This window comes from Oncorhynchus masou, chromosome 33 (assembly GCF_036934945.1).
Source record: "Oncorhynchus masou masou isolate Uvic2021 chromosome 33, UVic_Omas_1.1, whole genome shotgun sequence".
Classification (NCBI taxonomy): Eukaryota; Metazoa; Chordata; class Actinopteri; order Salmoniformes; family Salmonidae; genus Oncorhynchus; species Oncorhynchus masou.
In genome coordinates this window covers 39,247,486-39,261,434 of record NC_088244.1, presented here as the reverse complement: position 1 = coordinate 39,261,434, position 13,949 = coordinate 39,247,486, and the positions used below count along the sequence as shown (strand labels likewise).

The window sequence follows — 13,949 nt, the reverse complement described above, 5'->3', positions numbered from 1 at the left end:
TTTTAGAAATCACATGTACTTCTGATACTTAAGTATATTTGAGTAGTATTTTACTAGGTGACTTTCACTTTTATTTTATATTATGGTCTCTTTGATTTTTCCCAAGTATGACAATTGGGCACTTTTTTCACCACTGTATTTGTGTTGCCATTTGTTGTCCTATTATTAGTTCATGAGAAGTACTTCCCTCCACACACACACACACACACACACACACACACACACACTGGAGCTACCTCTAGGGGGCTTACTGAGTTAATGAGAATGTATGAGGGTGAGAGAGCGTTGAGAAGAGCAAAGCGCGAACGAGAGATTTGTACATTTGTAGCCGTTCCCTTCGATTGTCGCCTACAGACGTCGATTGATAAACGTTTTCATCTGAAACGAGAAGACAGCGGAGTATGTCTACCAACACAGAGGGAGAAAAGTAGTCCATATTGCGCGCTATTCGTACAAGGGTGTCAGTCAATGTTGTAAGTACAAGCTCTCCCGCTGTCCTAGGCTTCTGACCAACTGTTTTGTAGGCTACAACAACGCTACAATAGTAGCAAGTCGACTATTATCAGTGTAGTTATAGAAAACAGTAGTGCTACAAAATGTCAACAGAACATCCTTGGTTGCAATGTTGAGAGTCGGCCTCTTATAGCAAAGTGTTGCAGTAGCCTGTAGCCTAGTCTCAAGGTGGCATGTTATGTTATGCAGGTATTTGCAATGTATTTTCTCTGTATTTGCACTGTTCTACTTGGCACTATCGACCATGTAGCTAAGGCTATGTGTAAGCTTCATACATTTGTTGAGGCCTTTACTAAATAAGGAGACATTCTAGGTGCATTTACAAGAAGGGACTTACCAAGAAGAACCCGGTTTAGGACATGTATCATGTTCTCTCACCATAAAAATATGCTTGAAGGTGCATTACGGTATCATGACTTTGCCAATACTGTAAGCCAGGGATCATTAACTAGATATTCTTGAGTGGGTGGTCGGGGGTCCGGAACATAATTCTAAATAATTTGTAGACTGCAAATTGACCTCAAGAAGCATAAACATGTATTTGGCTAAAACATCATAATTTCAAACCTTCAAACATTTGTATACGATCAGGTGTCTCCCTATAATGCGTGGGAATAATTGGGAATATATTTCATAAATTAAAATTACTTGGAGCTGATTTTCTGGTGTTTTTTAAAGTATGATGTACAACAATGAAAATTGTATTAAAAAATATATATATATATAAATATTGTTATTTTGCTCAGGCCGCCAGTTGGGAGACCCTGCTATACTACTTGTCTAGAGTTTATCTAAGAAGTTGGTAGAGAGATTTTAAATGATTAACGTTACTTCTGACCTAAATTCTGGTATCGAATGGTAAGGCTATAGGGTCTTAAATAGATAACAAACGTGTCAGTACAAGGAAACAGACACCCCGTTATATAGGCCTAAGCAATGTTTGAGAAGTATAGGATACTTGCCGTAACTGCAACGAAATGTCAGCAGTCTGGCAGGGTAAAGGCTGGTCAACATAGGCTACACATACACACGGTGCGTCCGATGTAATCAGTGTGTTCGGGCTGGCCTTCTTGCAACCAAATAGGCTGTATGCAGATAGTTGAATGCATGTCACATATCATAGAGGCCTATTTATCGCAAACATCCTGAGAATGATGTGGTCTTTAGTCCTGCATATAGATAATATTACATTCAAACTCAATATATACCCTATATATTAATTTACAACGTTGACAACTGTTTTCCCGGTTTAACCCGAGTCAGTAAGAATATAAATACGTATTTTTTATTTATTTTATGATATCTCGAGCAGACGCTGCTGTAAATGCATGCATGCGCTGTTCTGTTTCTGTTACATAACCGCTGCATGCTGCTGTGTGCTCGTGCTGTGTGTCTGTACGGCGGTGCATGCACCAGAGGTGAATACATGCTTGATTACCAGTCTGACCTAGAGGAGCATTGAATAATCTATTAGGGCATAGATCAGATGCCTATATATGTCATTTGCATATCGTGCTATTTTCTGTTTTAATATTTGTATTTAAAATAGAATATCCGACGTTCCAATCATCAACTCAATGTTAATATTTGTCCTTAAACCTGCTTTGACATTAATGGAGAGATATTGTGGTATGGTTATAGGGGGAAAGGAAAATAAAAAGAGAAACCACTTATTATAGGTGAAATGTTAGTAATGATAAAATAAGCAAAGGTAGGCTACATGTTTTGGAAATTACATTTTTAAATAATACACTGAATACAACCTAGGCTACTGATGTCAGACAGAAGACTATGTTGTGTATTGGCAGAATGGTAGTACAGATTTGAACTAACTGTATTTGAAATAACAAACCACAGAACAGGATCCTCTGTTTGCCAGCCCCTCAGTTAGTTCCAAAGGTTTATTTTATGAAGCAACTTCTATCAATAGCTACTGCTCTTGAATAAAAAAAAGGCATGCCAGGCATGTACTGTAGATTTGAATAGATTCAAATATGATATAATAGATTATTTGTCAATGTCGATAAAAGTACATTTGCCACAATCCCCCGCCCACACACACACACACACCAGGGTTTGACATGAACTTTTTTGCCAAGTCACTTGTCCCCCCAAAAAAGGCATGTTAGGCTATGGGCCAAAAGGGTGACTTAAAAGTGAGTCATATGATGCAAGGAACCACTTTACAAAAAAAACAAATTATTATGATTATTACGCCTATTAACATACAGAGAATCAGACAAAAAAATGTAGGCTACTCTCTGCCTATTGACTTCTTTGCATACTCAAGCCTGTCTAAAAATACAACACTGTCCCTTTAAGGCTGTCCTGGAGGATGGTGGGCTACCCTTCATTGGCTATAAAATGTAGCAAAAATGACAACCAAGTACTTTTTTGTCTTGATAAAATAATTTCCTCATTCAATGAATCAGAGAACAATTGGCTAAAGTAGGCTACTTCAAAGCAAGATAAATAACTAAAAAAATCCCCTTGAGCATGGTGAAGTTATTAATTAATTATACCAATAGTGACTTTAAAATGATGATGAAGCATGATTCCTCACTGCAGAGAGTGCGTTTCCGCTACCCCAGAGTCCAATGTGTGCCAGCTTTCCATTACTCCAGCCGACGCTTGGCATTGCGCATGTTGATCTTAGGCTTGTGTGCGGCTGCTCGGCCATGGAAACCCATTTCATGAAGCTCCCAACGAACAGTTCTTGTGCTGACGTTGCTTTCAGAGGTAGTTTGGAACTCGGTAGTGAGTGTTGCAACTGAGGACAGGCAATTTTTACGCACTTCAGCACTTGGCGGTCCTGTTCTGTGAGCTTGTGTGACCTACCACTTTGCGTCAGAGCCATTGTTGCTCCTAGATGTTTCTAATTCACAATAACAGCACTTAAAGTCATTGAAAGTATGGTCATTCTACTAACAATTGTTTTATTAAAAAAATGTAACCAGGCAAGTTAGTTAAGAACAAATTCATATTTACAATGACGGCCTACCTGGGAGCAGTGGGTTAACTGCCTTGTTCAGGGGTAGAAAGACAGATGTTTACCTTGTCAGCTCGGGGATTCGATCCAGCATCCTTTCGGTTACTGGCCCAACGTTTTAACCGCTAGGCTACCTGCCGCCTCACCCATATGGAGATTACATGGCTGTGTGCTCGATTTTATACATCTGTCAGCAACGGATGTGGCTGAAATAGCCAAATCCACTAATTTTGAAGGGGTGTCCACATACTTTTGTTTGTATAGTATATATTAATTTTGTCTGAAATTTGTTGTTGTTGTCATCGACAAGCGCTAATGTCGAGGCATACGCACGCAGAAACACTGCATCTCTGTATTATTTTTCCGCCATGTTGTTGTTCTACGGATAGTCTTTATTAAGTTTAAGTTTAAGTTTCATTCAGCACACGTCCTTGACGTGTGCTGAATGCAGCCGGAAGCAAGCCTAGGCCCTTGTCAAAAGTAGCGCACTATATAGGGAATAGGGTGTCATTTGGGACACAGGCCGTGAGTCATCAGGGCTAATGGGGGAGAGGAAACATGTACAATTTAATCTGGATTGGAGGGCACTTCATCTCTGTGTGCTTGCGGCATGTGTGTGTGTTTCATCTGTGATGGCTGCTGACTGCTAACTGCCCACTCATAGGAGTTTTGTTGTCTAATAGGGCAAACCCAACTCTGCCCTGATGTTATGGGAAGATTGATATAATGTAACTAGCTAGCTAACTTATCTTTCTCTCTTTCTCTCTCTCTCTCAGTGGAGTTAGTTGGAGGCATTATACCAATAGCAGCTGGTGAGAGTTGAATTACATTATACAAATTTACAATTGTCTGGGTTTTCAGGTTGTTGTTATCTACCGAAACAAGTCATGATATAAATGTTCACGTAATCCATACAGCAGTATAACTGTATAGGAACCATATTGAAATGCAGAAATATACATACAGTACATCTGTATCAGGTGTCCAAACAAATGCATCTTTTGACCAAATGGTAAAATAGTAGATAATCCTCTATGAAAACGAATTACCTCATGTCTCTATCGTAATACGTTAATAAGTTAATAAGTTACTGGAGGTTTTTTTACCCTAGTGGGGTGGCCAGAATTTGGGTGACTGTAACGGCTTTCCTCTTCCTCTTCTGAGGAGGAGAAGCACGAAGGATCGGAGGACCAATGCGCAGCGTGGTAAGTGTCCAAAATGTTTATTTAAAGACATAAACTGAACACTACAAAACAACAAACGTGAAACGAATGAAACCGAAACAGTACCGTGTGGCAACAAACACACACACGGAAAACAAACACCCACAACTCAAAAGTGAAACTCAGGCTACCTAAGTATGATTCTCAATCAGAGACAACTAACGACACCTGCCTCTGATTGAGAACCATACTAGGCTGAACTCAAAACCCCAACATAGAAAAACACACAGACTGCCCACCCCAACTCACGCCCTGACCATACTAAATAAAGACAAAACAAAGGAAATAAAGGTCAGAACGTGACAGTGACTAAATCAATGGAGGCCAGAGAAAAAAAGTGGTAAAAAATGTGTAGCATCGCGTCAGCTAGGCTGAATTCTGTGAAAAATTAAGGCTACTGGCTACCAGAACGGCTCACTTTCCTGTTGAACTCGTCATATTTTTTCTCGACTCCGCAGGACATAAAACAATATAGAGGTAAGATGGATATCGATTTTGAGACATGACGTAGTATGTTTAAAAATTCATGTTATTTTTCAACAATTTCTCACAAAAACAAGTGTCTCAGTGAAATGTCAATGGCGCACGGAGCGTATACCAAGCTTTCATTACAAATCAAATGAAAGTTTATTGGTCACATACACAGATTTGCATATGTTCTTACAGGTGCAGAGAAATGCTTGTGTTTTAACTCCCAACAGTGCAGTAACACCTTAGCAATACAAAACAAAACACACCTAATCCAAAAAGTCAAAAGAAAGAAATTAAGAAATATCAGAACAAATCCAATTTGCAAAAATGTGTATACTTGTAGTTATATAGGATGAGCCATGTCTAGAATACAGTTTATACATATAAAGTGGGTAAAACAGTATAAACATTATTAAAGTGACCACTCTATGGTGCAGGAGCACCAGGTGGTATCCGGCTAGTGACAGTGTCTGAGGTATAAGTACTGGGCGGAGGCCGGCTAGTGGTGACTGTTTAACAGTCTGATGGCCTGGAGATAGAAGCTGTTTATCAGTCTCTCAGTCCCAGCTTTGCTGCAGCTGTACTGTCTCTGGGTGGCTGGGGGTCCTTTTTTCTTCTTGGCCTTCCTGTGATACTGGGTGCTGTAGCTGTCCTGGAGGGCAGGCGGTGTGCCCCTGATGATGAGGTGGGATGACCGCTCTCTGGAGATTCCTGTTGTTGTGGACGGTGCAATTGCCGTACCAGGCAGTGATACAGCTCAACAGGATGCTCTCAATAATGCACCCCTGTGTTGAGGAGCAGCGTGGGGAGGTGTCGTTGCCTACTTTCACCACTTGGGGTCAGCCAGTCAGGATGTCAATGACCCAGTTGCACAGAGAGGGATTCAGACCCAGGGCCCTGAGGTTAGTGATGAGCTTTGAGGGCACTATGGTGTTGAAGGCTGAGCTGTAGTTCGAGCATTCTCCCATAGCTATTCCTGTTGTCCAGGCAAACTGTAATGGGTCTAGGGTGTCAGGTAAAATGGAGGTGATATGGTCCTTAGCTATTCTCTTACTGCACTTCATGATTATAGAAATGAGTGCTACAGGACAATATTCATTCAGTTCAGTTACCTTCGCTTTCTTGGGTACAGGAACAATGGTGGACTTCTTGAAGCAAGTGGGAACAACAGATTGGGATAGTGAGAGATTGAATATGTCCGTAAACACTCTGCGCGTGCTCTGAGGATGCGACTTGGGATGCCTTCTGGGCCAGAAGCCTTGGGAGGGTTAACACTCGTAAATGTCTTACTCAAGTCGGCCTTTTACATTTAATTAAGCTCGTCATGCTTTAGCTTTTTTTGCGACCTTTGAAGACGACAACCGCAAAATGCGAAATCCTCAAAAGTTGTTCAGAGAAACCTGCAACACGATGTCAACAGAGCTCAGTGCTTTTTAGCGGATGTATTAGGTTTACAAAGTCTGACTTTTGCGATATAATGTTAATTAAGTGTTAGAGAAAGACCCCACTGAATGATTCAGAACAGGAATAATCATGTTTGTCTTGGTAAAAAAAAAGTATTTTATAACATAAGGAAGTAAAATTTCATCACCAAAGCGTGTTTTCACCCACTCTGGGCAGAGTGGGTGGACACCCTAATCTGTATACAAGATTGTGCACTGAAAAGTGTAAGACGTCAATGATAGGGCAATCACACTTGAATATTAGTAAAGAAAACATAAGGACATTTGAAGGCAGTCTCTCTGGGTGAAACTGCCAAAGTGTAGGGTTGGGGACTGGGGGAGGAAATGTACTTTGTCAATTTAGCTCATCTGTTGTTGATTAGAACAAACACACGGCCACATTTTGAGTTGGAGTTCTGTATTGTCTGGCTGCACACGCTATCCTCACATTTAGGCTACGGTCAACGACTGAACAACATACAACTGAAAACCCTTTCGTAATAAGTAGCTCTTATACCTGTGTTGTAATTACACTAATAACATGGATTACCATGTTACATTGTACTTTATTAAATTCATTTTAATTGCATAGTAATGGATGTTGTGTTTCAGGAAATCATGTCAGACACTGTGATTTGTTGTTTGACAGTGGTGAGCGGCTCCAAGGCAGACATGCACACCTCCTGAATCCTATTTTTCCCTGACCGGTCTGACCAGTCTGAGCCCGCTATGTTGTGATGGGACCTGTGACCTAAATGTGATGAATGAGTGGTGTTTGACACTGTAATTCTTTGACAGTAGTGGGCCACTCCAAGGCAGACACACTCCTCCAATGTGTCCTTGTCCAGTCCTTGTGTGATCTGATCTGGGACCAGTGGGATAAATGAGTGGCCTGGCTGAGGATCGCAGCGTTGGCACACACCACAAAGCCTACACAGGTGAGGGGACCGGACTGTCAGACCTTGCATTAATCTTTTTACTTTGTAAGAAGCATAGGAGGACTTATGCTCTTTTACGGAGTCAAGTATATCTACTGATTTTACAGAAGCTGTACTATGGATGTGTATGAAAATGCTAGGAATTAACTGAATGATAAACAGTTGAGCCCGGTGTTTGTTTCTACTTTATAATTTGATCCAATGTCAACCATATTGAAACCTTGAGAAAAAAACAGTGTTATTTCATGTCCGTCCCTAACTGTGTGTTATTGTAGTCCTGGTAACCCCAGTCTGTCTCTGACCTTGTACTGAGGTCTCTTGGTCTAACCCTGTCTATCTGTCCCTGCTATCTCCCACCCAGTAGGATGTCGTGGGTCCGAGGCTTCTTCGTAGCCAAAGTGGACGAACGAAAGACCGCGTGGGGGGAGCGCAATGGCAGAAAGTCCAACAAGCGGAAGAACGGTTGCTCAGGGTCATCTCTCTGCAAGCCCCGCTGCATGAGCTGCCTGTGGGACGCTGAGGACCTGGATCCCACCCCTCCCACCCCCCAGCACTACCACCGTGGAGGAGGGGGGTCCGGCCCCAGCGGAGGGGGTAACTTTGGGATGCGCTGTGGCTGGCAGGAGGACCACTATGGGAAACGGACCGGGGCGGCGGGAGACCTGGGGTTGAAGGCCGTGGATCTGGGGTTCGATGACGGAGACCTGACAGGGAGGAAAGGTCCAGGGGAGGAGGATTTTGGGGAAGGAACGGGGAGGACGGAGGAACATGCAATGCCTTCACAGCCGCGGAGTGCTGGATGCGCGTCGTACGAGTGTTCCAGTCGAAGAAGTTCACGTCGGCGAAACTGGAACGTCTGTACCAGCGCTACTTCTTCAGGCTCAACCAGAGCTCTCTGACTATGCTGATGGGTGTCCTTGTCATAGTCTGTGGCGTCATGCTAGCCTTCCACTGTGTCCACGCTCCACCCGACGTAGCCTACGCCTCGGTGCTCTCCGTGGCCATGGCCCTCTTCCTGTCCATGATGGTGGTGTGTAACAGGAACGGCTTCCACCAGGACTACATGTGGATCGTCAGCTACTTGGTGATCGGGGTGCTGCTGGTGGTCCAGGTGTTTGGGGTGTTGATGGTTGCCCCCCGAAGCGCTTCTGAGGGGATCTGGTGGTCTGTGTTCTTTATATACATAATCTATACGCTGTTGCCAGTGAGGATGAGAGCTGCAGTGCTGAGTGGAGGGGTACTGTCTACCATACACCTAATCACCGCATGGCAACTCAACCAGGATGATGTTTTCCTATGGAAACAGGTAGGGCTCTACAGTCAACATGATATGATCCCATATAATTTTATTGGAAACGGGTAGGATTATACAATCAACACTTTTTAATACAATGCAATTAATCTTATTCAGCTGGTGGCCATTTTGATACACAGTCTAACTTTATTATGAGTCATGGAGACATTTACTTGCCATTTGCACACTTACAGTAATGTAGGAAAGTGTTGACGTTACATGGCTTTACACTCTATTCGGCAAGTTTTGTATGATTTTGATGACAATAATCATCTTTGTCTGTGCATTGGTTGAAAATGTGCATTGCTTTATTGAGAATAGCTTGAAGACTGGAGGGGTATAGTATGATTCAAGCTAGACCTACTGAGAGTTTTCTAGAGCTATCCTGCATCAGTAAGCTTCACATTCCTGCTCAGGCATCAACTGTATTATGACTGTGGATATTGCTTGTTCGCCTGCTGCTAACTCTAGCAAGCTTTTAACTGCGCGTGCATGTCGAACGCTGAAATCAATCCATGGGCAAGACAGTGCCACATTTTCATTTGTGCCAAAATCAAAATGAAACTTATCTTGCAAATTCAGCAGGCTATGGTGTGAAATAGGCTTTTAGAAGTGTAATCTTTATTTTATTGCTTATCGTTAATGCCGACCTTGGTGTGCTTATCAATGCACAAACACCTTTTTCCCCCCACTCCTATCACTAGAATAATTTCAGTAAGTCAAATATACAAGTTATACTGTGCTTGAAGTTTCAATTGCCTTCTGTCATTACTGAATGTGTAATGTGATAGGTATTTTAATAACTACTATTTTCTAACACGCAAAAAAACAAACATTTGATAAAACATTTAGTCCGTTCTATTTAAATGAAGGGAATGATGTCGCAATCTTTGCGATAGGGATGGAATCTGATTTCATTGGTCCTCAACTTGCGACTCAGACTCTTCATTCAGGATAAATGGAGTTCTGAAGGATTCGGTGCCATAGATATTTACCTGGCTAAAAGGTGAGCCATTTTCGTGGTACCAGTTATCCCGAGTTAAACTCATTTGACCAAAATTACGCCACAAACCAGGTATGTAGAATAGGGCTTGGCTCATGTAACTGTACATAAAAAATATATACAGTGGCAAGAAAAAGTATGTGAACTCATACCTGGATTTCTCCATAAATTGGTCATACAATTTGATCTGATCTTCATCTAAGTTGCAACAGTAGACAAACATAATCTGCTTAAACTAATCACATACAAACAATTCTATGTTTTCATGTCTTTATTGAACACACCGTGTAAACATTCATAGGGCAGGTTGGGGAAAGTATGTGAACCCTTGGATTTAATAACTGGTTGACCCTCCTTCGGAAGCAATAACCTCAACCAAATGTTTTCTGTAGTTGCGGATCACACCTGCACAACGGTCAGGAGGAATTTTGGACCATTCCTCTTAACAAAACTGTTTCAGCAATATTCCTGGGATGCCTGATGTGAACTGCTGTCTTGAGGTCATGCCACAGCATCTCAATCAAGTTGAAGTCAGGACTCTGACTGGGCCACTCCAGAAGGTGGAACTTCTGATGAAGTCATTCTGTTGTTGATTTACTTCTGTGTTTTGGGTTGTTGTCCTGTTGTATCACCCAACTTCTGTTGAGCTTCAATTGGCGGACAGGTTGCCTAACAATCTCCTGCAAAATGTCTTGGTAAACTTGGGAATTAATATTTCTGTCGATGATAGCAAGCTGTCCAGGCCCTGAGGCAGCAAAACAGCCCCAAACCATGATGCTCTCTCCACCATACTTTACAGTTGGGATGAGGTTTTGATGTTGGTGTGCTGTGCCTTTTTTCTCCACACATGGTGTTGTGTGTTCCTTCCAAACAACTCAACTGTAGTTTCATCTGTCCACAGAATATTTTGCCAGTAGCACAGAACATCCAGGTGCACTTTTGCAAACTTAAGATGTGCAGCAATGTTTTTTTCTGGACAACAGTTGTTGCTTCCATGGTGTCTTCTCATGAACACCATTCTTGTTTAGTGTTTTACGTATCGGAGACTCATCAACAGAGACGTTAGCATGTTCCAGAGATTTCTGTAAGTCTTTAGCTGACACTCTAGGATTCTTCTTAACCTCATTAAGCATTCTGCGCTGTGCTCTTGCAGTCATCTTTCAGGACGGCCACTCCTAGGGAGAGTGGCAACAGTGCTGAACTTTCTCCATTTATAGACAATTTGTCTTACCGTGGACTGATGAACATCAAGGCTTTTAGAGATACTTTTGTAACCCTTTCCAGCTTTATGCAAGTCAACAATTCTTAATCTTAGGTCTACTGAGATCTCTTTTGTTCGAGGCATGGTGCACATCAGGCAGTGCTTTTTGTGAATAGCAAACTCAAAGTTTGTGAGTTTAAAAAAAGGTATGCTCTTAACCAACGTCTCCAATCTCGTCTCATTGATTGGACTCCATGTTAGCTGACTCCTGATGTAACGCTTGTCGTCTGGGGAAGGAGAGGAGGACCAAGGTGCAGCGTGGTAAGTGTTCATATTTGAAATATTTTGATGAACACTGAAAACAAAACGATAAACAACCAACGAACAGTCCTGTAAGGTACAACACAACACTAAACCGAAAATAACCACCCACAAAACACAATGGAAAACAGGCTACCTAAATATGGTTCTCAATCAGGGACAACGATTGACAGCTGCCTCTGATTGAGAACCATACCAGGCCAAACACAGAAATAGAAAATCATAGACAAACTAACATAGTTAGTTCCTTTGTTTTCTCTTTTTGTCTAAGGTCAGAACGTGACACCTGACTCCAATTAAATCAGAGGTTCACATACTTCTTCCAACCTACACTGTGAATGTTTAAATTATGTATTCAATATAGACAAGAAAAATACAATAATTTGTGTGTTATTAGTTTAAGCACACTATATGCTTGTCTATTGTGACTTAGCTGAAGATCCAATCAAATTTGATGACCAGTTTATGCATATATCCATGTCATTCCAAAGGCTCCGCATACCTTTTCTTGCCACTGTACGTTTAACTTAAAAAAACAAACAATGCATGACCATGCATGGAGTCTTGCTCAATCCAAATTCTTGCTAGATAGAGTGTAGCTAAACTTCAATGAGCTTTTCAGGGAACACACTTTTGGCATGAGAAGAAAGATACAAAATCACTCCACCTCTTCCTTCTCAGCCAGGGCCCCCTATTTATCTTCTTACAATCAGGCCCCACTACCCACGACTATCCATGGCTTGAAGCAACCTACTTTTTCTTCCCTCTGCATTAATATAGGATAAACTATGTACGGACTCTATATTTCACGCATACTCACCCACACTCCTTTCACCATTCTCCCATGGTGTGATGTTAAAGGTGCCTTACTAAAAGTAGATGGGATAGTGAAGTGTTGGCCCGCTTTAAAATGTTATTTTTAATGAAGCTGTATGTGCGTGCGTGTGTGTTTTCAGCTTCAGGGTGACGATCAGAAGCTCCTTTGGAGTTTGTAGAAGGTCATTTGGATTGAATGAGCCTGTTTAGCTGTGTTTTGCAGGAATATCATGATAATATAATACAGTAGCATTCATATTCAAGCCTCAATTCACTCAGACAAGGATGCCATTGTGGCTTTGTGTAAGGGGTGGGGGAATATTTTGCGGATGGGGGCGTTGGGGAGGATTCTGATAGTCCAATGGACTTGACAAAGGAACATAACTGAATATCCATTGCTTGAAAATAGAGGAAGAGATTGACCCAAACTTTTTTTTCTTACTAGATTTATGCATTATGAATGATTATCTCATATAAACTGCCTATAAACATTATTTCATAGTTTGCTAAACTTTACTTACTTATTGTTGATAAATACATGAACAAGTCATGTCAAATTGTTGACATTACTTTATAAACAGTCCATAAGCAAACACTTCAGATAAAGAGTTCTTGACAAATTGCCAGTAGCAGTAGCTTCTGCTCTACACAGAGTCTATCAAAACATATCGATTTATAGTTATGATACTATTTGGTATGACAAGTTATTGACATGTCCATTAGATCAGTACCATTTAAAATCACGACTGCACTAAATAGGGAATAGGGTTCCATTTGTTATGCAGTGTAGTATGATACAGACGTGGGATCCTAATTTGATCACTCTTTTGTTGCTGAGAATGTTCCTGGAAAGCAGGAAATTCAAACTGGTATTGTATTTGTTTTAAAAAGGCTTCTGAAGTTAGTCATTTCCACTTTGAAATGTCCGACTCGATTTGCCATAATGAAAAATGTATTAACCCCTACAAAAATGTACATTTGATTGTAATCCACATAATAATTGACATTTCCTGTTGCTGCAGGATTCTTTTCCTGCTCTAGTAAATTGGCTCAAATGTAAGATCCTTAATCTGTAGATACAACCACCCTGAATGGGACCATATTGACATGGCACAGTTTACTACTGGTTCAGTGGTCTGGTGCTTTGCTTGTCTACTGTCCACTCCCTCCCTAGACAGACACTGAATCCCAAATCGACCCTTTAGCATTCAACACAATCATTTATATGTACACTAGTTGACACTATATGTACACTATGTTGAAGCCACCATATTTTGGAAGCTATAGAAATGCAATTATTGATGTCTACATCATTTCTTTGGTGACGTTTATTCTATTACAGACACTTTAATGCATACTTTTAAATTCTATTAAGTGAGATAAACAGTAACATTCAAAACATTTATCTTAAAGTATAATTTTTTTGATGACTAATGTTACTGTCCCCACTAAAACAACAAAAATACCTTTGATTTGATTTTGTCCTTGAAGCACTGTAGAATTCCATTCATTCCTATGGAGGACTGCTTTTACTGGGGAGTGCCAATATGTCTGACCGGTTCTCAATGGCCAAAAAATAGCATCAGCAATCTAGTGTTTTATATACAGTGCCTTCAGAAAGTATTCATACCCCTTGACTTTTTCCATATTTTGTTGTTACAGCCTGAATTCAAAATTGATTAAATATGTTTGTTTTTTCTCACGCATCTACAAACAGTACCCCATATTAATGACCTGA

General features: G+C 41.1%; 1 pseudogene; it reads left to right on the top strand.

The window, feature by feature from the left end:
- Window positions 1-268: 268 nt before the first annotated feature.
- The window catches only part of LOC135528515 (adenylate cyclase type 6-like), an 80,258-nt pseudogene continuing 66,577 nt past the window's right edge, over window positions 269-13,949 (top strand).